The following is a 7,500-nucleotide window of genomic DNA, read 5'->3' on the forward strand; positions in this document are numbered from 1 at the left end:
GCCCTCACTGAAGGGCATCACCTCCAGCCATAAACCCTTTGGACACATTTTGTTGTTTTGACCACAAAACGGACACCAGGGCTGTTTTTCTTTCACTCCTTATACAATTTTTTTTTTTTTTTTATAGTTTTTTCATATTGTGGGGCATATATATGCCATCTTACATTGTCATTGACCAATGACAATGGGTGGCAAGTTTTATGGCTCTAATACACCATGACTCAGGCCACATTAATTGTGTACTGTAAATGCATTTTTATGGTTTTTTTATTGTAAACCAATCTCATCCAGGCCACCTTCCAAAGTCTACTCATTTTTTATTTATTTTTTTTATTGAAAAACAATCTATCCAGAATCACACACACATGTACATATTTATATACATATGTATTTGTACACATATACATATATATGTATATGTATATATGTACATACATATATATACATGTATATGTACAAGTATGTACGTATATATAATGAATATATATACATACACACATACATGTGTATATATATACATATGACTACACACACTTTATATATGTATATATATACATGTATTCATATATGTAATGTATGTATAGATACATACATATATATATATATATATATATATATATATATATATAAATATAAGTATGTATGTACATACATGTGTATATATGCATATACATATATATGTACATACATGTGTATATATGCATATACATATATATGCACTCATATATACATATGAATACATATACAAGTACAATATAAATATATATATATATACATATGTATATATACATATATATATATATATATATATATATATATATATATATATGAAATGTATGTATATTCCTATATATGCATATAAACACACACACACGCACACACACATATATATATATATATATTTATATATATATATATATATATATATATATATATATCCAATAGCAATGACAACGATCACCACAACAACGGTAACAGCGACGGTGACAATAAAAAACATTAATATTAACGGCAACAGTATGAATGATTAGTGCTTTCACGTCATCAGATTATCTGTTGCATAAATTAAAGGGAGACCCTTGAAAATTAGCCCTCCAATTAAAGATTTTATCAGATTACTTATATATGTCTTATCTTCTAAGCCGTTTTCGAACGTATGAGCAAGATCTTATCCGAGATCTTGCTCATCAGTGATTGGTTGTCTGCTACAGATTCTTTTTACTTTGATGCCTTGAATTTATGCAACAGTTGATATAACTAGGTGAAAGCACTAATCACTCATACTGTTCCTGTTGATATTAATGGTGTTTTACCGTCACCATCGCTGTTACCGTTGTTGCCATTGCCATATGTCATTGCAATTTTCATTGCCATTATTTAATTTCATTTCATATAAAACGGCCAGCTTTTAACAACCTGAAAATAACAAATTACCCATTGAACAAAATAAAACAAAAAGAGATCGCCCGAACAGGGACTTGAACCCTGGACCCTTAGGTTAAAAGCCTAATGCTCTACCGACTGAGCTATCCGGGCTTCTGGAATGGGGCGGGTAGAGGGAAATTTTATTTTTTTCCCAAGGTGTTTTCAAGATCATAGTGAATTGTTTGTTCAAAATATTCCATAAGTACATTTCTTGTTAAGTATAAAGGATAGATGGGTAGTTGTGAAATACACGTGGCTCAAGAACCTATTTAAAGGAGGTCGCCATTTCCCTTTTTATTTGAATAAACACGGAACATTTACCTATCTTTATTATTAGGAATATTAATGAAGGAAACGTAGCGAGAGAAAAAAATGAAAGTGATTAAAGGAAACAGCAGTGAAGCGCGCGCATTCACAAACACAAACGACACAGCATTTTTTTTCATGGAAACAGAAACACAACAGTCGTTTGCAAAAGACTCCATTATCGAAGTTCCCAGATAATGTCTTCCGAAACATAACAAAACTAGTAGGTTTTTAGGCGATTTCATGACAAAATATTCACTGGTAGAATTCTAGTAATTGGTTAAACTGAATTCCTCTCTGTTCAGTGTCAGAGGGACTGAAATCTTGGTCCATCGCATATCAAGGGTATAACTATGAAATAGCTTCTCGATAGTAGTGCCAACCATCTATTCGAAGAATGTTCAATTACATACAGATTGCATGTTGATGTATAAATATGGTTTGAACAGCTTAAAAGTTATGTTTAAGCTGTATGGTTTAGTTACACCTAGGCTCCTGGAAGTGATTAGGGGGAACAACACTAATAGCTTTGGAAGTGTGATTAGGGGGAACAACACTAATACTGAATTTAAGTCATTTAATTTACGTACAGCCATGTGTTTCATTTGCCTTCATATATTCTGCTTTAGAACCGAAGTGTAAGCACTCGGTCACAGATGAGCTTATGAATCTTGTTATTTTAAATGCTACAGTATCTAGCGATCACCTTAATTGCATATTATACATAAATGCAGTGTCACACCAAGTAAAATAGAGTACAGATTTACTGAGACCGAGTGTCATGTTTTGTGAAGCGATTGTTCGGTATGACACCCGCTCTGGGTCAAGACTGGTGGAGGAACTCGATCTACTCTGACCTCCCTTGATTGCTAGAGAGGCCAAGTCATCGTTACGTGATCGCCTTGCGAGTTTGGCTCAATAGGCTCTGGTCTGGGTTATGACCGCCATTTTAACCGAACACTTGGCTTGAGTTTTTGAAGAAAACTCGAATGACGGTAATTAGAGAAAATTAGAAGGACTTTCTCAGTCCTGTTGAGAGGCTCTCCTAGGGTGGTAAATTGTTTTCCCACAACTGAACAACATGCAACATACATAACTGTGTGAATTACTTTGGCTACATTCTAATTACAGCTGTACTAGTATTGGTGTAAACTGATATTCCATCTCATTAGTATCCATCTGCTTAATTTATAGACCTGTGTAAACTTTGTAAAGTTTACACTTTCAATTGCTAGAATGGGAATCTCTCAATCGTTCATCTCCCATCCATGAAATGTAAAGCACACACACACACACAAATACACATCCACATCCACACACGCGCTTACAGAATGGCGTAGAACAAACAGAACAAATATGAACATAGGCTGAACAAATAGTGAACATGTACTGATTCCATGCATTGGCAACCCCGCATAATTTAGCGTCCCAAGTATACGGCAAAGACATCGCTTACCTAATTATGGGCAAAGGAACACACACACACACACACACACACACACACACACACACACACACACACACACACACACACACACACACACACACACACACACACACACACACACACACGGATCCATGATATGATTGTTCCCTCAAGAATCCTAGATGGACTCCAACTCTTTGTACTTGAGCTGTGGATGCATATGAATACACTTCACATGTTAATATGGACATTAGTGGTTAGAAATTCTCTTTTGTCAGTAAAGTCCTTTTTAGTCTTTCTTAAAAGGAAAATTTGAAATATATCGTAACACAACGAAAATGGAGCAGTGATGGCCGAGTGGTTAAGGCGTCTGACTAGAAATCAGATGGGATCTTCCCGCGTAGGTTCGAATCCTACTCACTGCGCACAGGTGTGGCAGTATTTTCTCTTACTTTGCCAGAGCCATCTTCCTGTTTTCTCTTTCGCTTTCTTATTATCTTTGAGTATTATCGGACGTCTACATCATTATTAAGTTATCCGTAAATTGTATCGTAAAATACACAACAGCGAATTCGTTATTGAAATATTTGTATCTGTAAGTATAGGTAACCGTGTCTGACAGAAGCCCGGATAGCTCAGTCGGTAGAGCATTAGGCTTTTAACCTAAGGGTCCAGGGTTCAAGTCCCTGTTCGGGCGAACACTTTTGTTTTGATATGCAATATTTTTCGTAGTAAAATTAGTTCATGTAAGTTACGGAATGGAGATAAATCGGTTTTATATAAACAAATAACACGCACGCACACGTAGGCATACATAAGCACACTCACAAACAAAAACGCATACATAAACATAAACACATATAAGTACATACACTTATAAGCACGAACGGACACACACCAAACACACACTCACATACACACTCATGCATACACATACATACACACACACATACATACATACATATAATACATACATACATACACACACACATGCATACATATATACACATACATACATACAGACAGACATACACACACATGCATACATACACAGACGCATGCACATCCACATACATATACATCCACATCCACATCCACATACATATACATATACATCCACTTACATATACATCCACACACATATACATCCACACACACACACACACACACACACACACACACACACACACACACACACACACACACACACACACACACACACACACACACACACACACACGAAGGAAAGCACATATAAACACACACGAAGGAAAGCATATATAAACACATACACATATATTCGTATTCATATTCACATTCACATTGTATCCCTTCTTTCTCCATTTACTTGATTGGTTGTATAATTAAGGAACATTTACAATAATCTTAATTGACTGTGGTATGAATGTTTTCCTGCTTATTGAAAAATCAACATTTTAGGGAAATAATTTTTAATTTCGTCGTTTTCTCTGCAAGTAGGAAGCAGTGATGGCCGAGTGGTTAAGGCGTCTGACTAGAAATCAGATGGGATCTTCCCGCGTAGGTTCGAATCCTACTCACTGCGGTGCATAATGTGGATCTTTTTTGCATTTGCTGTGTAATATTATCAATTGAGGAATGTAACTAAAACTTGACACGGAAATATTGTTTACACACATAAACACAAGCACACACTCCAACACACACACCTTGGTATTTCTCTTTTATATCCCAAATATAGTTATCTAATATCCTTCTCATTCAACTTACCCAAAATGGGATATTTGAAAACGAAAGAGAGAGAGAGAGAACACAACCAAGAACCAAGGTTCTTGGTTGAGTAATTTAATATACTTTAACAGAAAAAGAAATTGGTAACGTGACGTATTAAGGTTATCCGTTTATACCTGCAGTTTTGATTACTTTGAAGAGGAATTATACTGAAACCGGGCTAATCATGACTTATACTGTGTATTAAATTACGCGATTTGATCTCAGCCCTGGAACCCTGCCTTTGAACTCAGTCTTTGAACTCAGCCCTTGGACCCGCTCCTGAGAATTCACTTTAGGAACGCGTAACAGAGATTGATTATGATTAATCAATTATCTCACTACCACTTTTGAGACATAACACGAATGTTTTCACAAAATTTACCATAGTTACAGGTTCAAAAAATGATGATTTATCACTATAAGATTACAAAAGTTTTACATTAAAATTACATCTAAATATCACTTCATATCACATTTATCATAAATCTGTTTTCTACAATTACTATTACTACCAGTAACATTATAACACGTAATTTAAGTACTATCTTACCAATGTGTTTTATTATAATAGTGTGTTGTTTCCCATTAATGGCATGATAGAAATGAGTGCACTATAGTGGGTTTAATTTAGTAAAATGGTCATGAGGGGACTTCACCCTTAAGACAAGGAAAATGGCGCCTGAGGCAAGGGACGAGGCAGATGGCATATGAGGCAAGATTTACAAGTATAAGTCTTATTATATTATCTTTTCTTTATGACATATATGATTAACCCTCTTTATATATTAATTGAAATATTAACCCTGCTTTAATTAATACCTTGTCACTAAGATAAATAGAACTTCCTTCTCGTGTTCCCCTTGGCTTGCCAAATGTCACCTTACTTGGTAATCTCAGTAGATTATAATTTTCTTGTTTTTCATATAATCCTTATTTTACACTATTACATAACCTTTGTTTAATTTACATGAGGTTATCTAAAGTAAGTGATACTTAATATTAGTCACATAGATGCTCCTGATTACATCTTGCAGATGAGTTTTACTAATAATTACTTAAAATAAATGAAACCTTGCGTTACATATATTGACAATATCCTCGGTTACCCATTGGAAAAACACATAAGTTTCAATTTCTTGGACGAATTTTGGTCCTTAATCATCTCCATAACATCCTGGTCACTACAACACACACACACTATACAGATACACATAAGAATACGCTCATACAATAAGACACAGACAGGCAGAACGACAGACTGATAGACTAATACACATACACATACAAACACCTGTGGATAGACAGACACGCTTTGGAAAACACATACATAGCATCATCAGCCTGTAACATTCCACTGGAGGAAGTAGGCCTCTCTTTATCTTTTCCAGTCATTTCTGTCTTGTGTCCTCTGGTTCCTTTTTACGCCTGCAAATTTCCCTCTTTCATCTTGTCATAGGTCTTGCCCTTAGGTCTCTTTGTGTCATCTATTTGCCCATTCTCTTTTCACTATCCACCTGTTGTCCTGTTTCCAATATATATGAGACCTGCCCACTGCCACTTTTTCTTTTTAATGCTTTTAGGTATATCCTCTACTTCTGTCTGTTGTCTGATTCATGTTGCTCTTTTTCTGTCTCTTAAAGTAACTACTATCATAAGCCATTATATTCCCTTCTGAGCACATTAATTTCCTTTCAAGAACTTTAGTCATAGTCCATGTTTCTGATCCATATGTAATGACGGCGAGAACACAGTGAAAAACCTTTCTCTTTAGACATAATGGCAGAGAACCTTGTAATGTATGCTGTGTTTACCGAAGGTACTCCAACCTAGCCTAATTCGTCGTTTTATCTCGACTTCGCAGTATATATTCATCAAGATGAGTTGCCCTAGGTATACATACTCGTTTACTGCTGCTTCATTTGCTGACTCGTCAAAAAGAACAAAGTCATCTGGAAATCTTAGATTGCATAAGTGTTCATCCCCTATTTTAATCCCCTTCTTCCAGTTTAGTTTCTTGAATACTTCCTCTAGGAAAGCTGTAAATAGTTTTGATAAAATGGCGTTGCCCTACCTGACATGCTTTTTATTGGTATTTATCGGTTTCTGCATGGGTTTTAATGATTGCTGTTCCATCTCTACATATTTCCCCAACTTTTTTAGGATTTGCATTAGTACTGGCGATATCTTTACCGAGTCCAATGCCTTTTTGCAATCTATGAATGCCATACACAGAGGCTTCCTATATTCGTGTGTTTTCTCTGATATTAAGGTTAGTGTGTATATAGTCTGTAGTTGAGGATCCACTGCGGAAGCCTGCCAATTCCCTTGGTTGTATTGAATCTGATTGATCGGAAATGCGGGTTGTGATGACTTTTGTGAATTGTTTATAGATTACTGAAAAGAGGCTTGTAAGTTTGTGATTCTTTAAGTCTTTTATGTCCCCCTTTTTTATATATTAAAATTAATATTGTTTTTTTTTTCTATGATTTCTTTTGTTTTAAAAGATTGGCTAGTTTCCCTGCCGCAATCTCTTGCATCTACAATAAGATCTACATTATTGACATTTTCTGGCTTTGTTCCTTTCATGCCTT

General features: G+C 35.3%; 4 non-coding genes across 4 annotated transcripts; 3 read left to right on the forward strand and 1 right to left on the reverse strand.

The window, feature by feature from the left end:
• Positions 1 to 1,463: 1,463 nt before the first annotated feature.
• TRNAK-UUU (transfer RNA lysine (anticodon UUU)) lies at positions 1,464 to 1,536 on the reverse strand. Its single transcript has one exon. It is a non-coding gene; the product is annotated as a tRNA-Lys (tRNA).
• A 1,964-nt stretch (positions 1,537 to 3,500) lies between these two features.
• Positions 3,501 to 3,582, forward strand: TRNAS-AGA (transfer RNA serine (anticodon AGA)). The gene has a single exon. It is a non-coding gene; the product is annotated as a tRNA-Ser (tRNA).
• A 199-nt stretch (positions 3,583 to 3,781) lies between these two features.
• TRNAK-UUU (transfer RNA lysine (anticodon UUU)) lies at positions 3,782 to 3,854 on the forward strand. Its single transcript has one exon. It is a non-coding gene; the product is annotated as a tRNA-Lys (tRNA).
• A 785-nt stretch (positions 3,855 to 4,639) lies between these two features.
• TRNAS-AGA (transfer RNA serine (anticodon AGA)) lies at positions 4,640 to 4,721 on the forward strand. The gene has a single exon. It is a non-coding gene; the product is annotated as a tRNA-Ser (tRNA).
• Positions 4,722 to 7,500: the final 2,779 nt, after the last annotated feature.

This window comes from Penaeus japonicus, unplaced genomic scaffold (assembly GCF_977035675.1).
Source record: "Penaeus japonicus unplaced genomic scaffold, GWHDUDI00000001_assembly GWHDUDI00000026, whole genome shotgun sequence".
Classification (NCBI taxonomy): domain Eukaryota; kingdom Metazoa; phylum Arthropoda; class Malacostraca; order Decapoda; family Penaeidae; genus Penaeus; species Penaeus japonicus.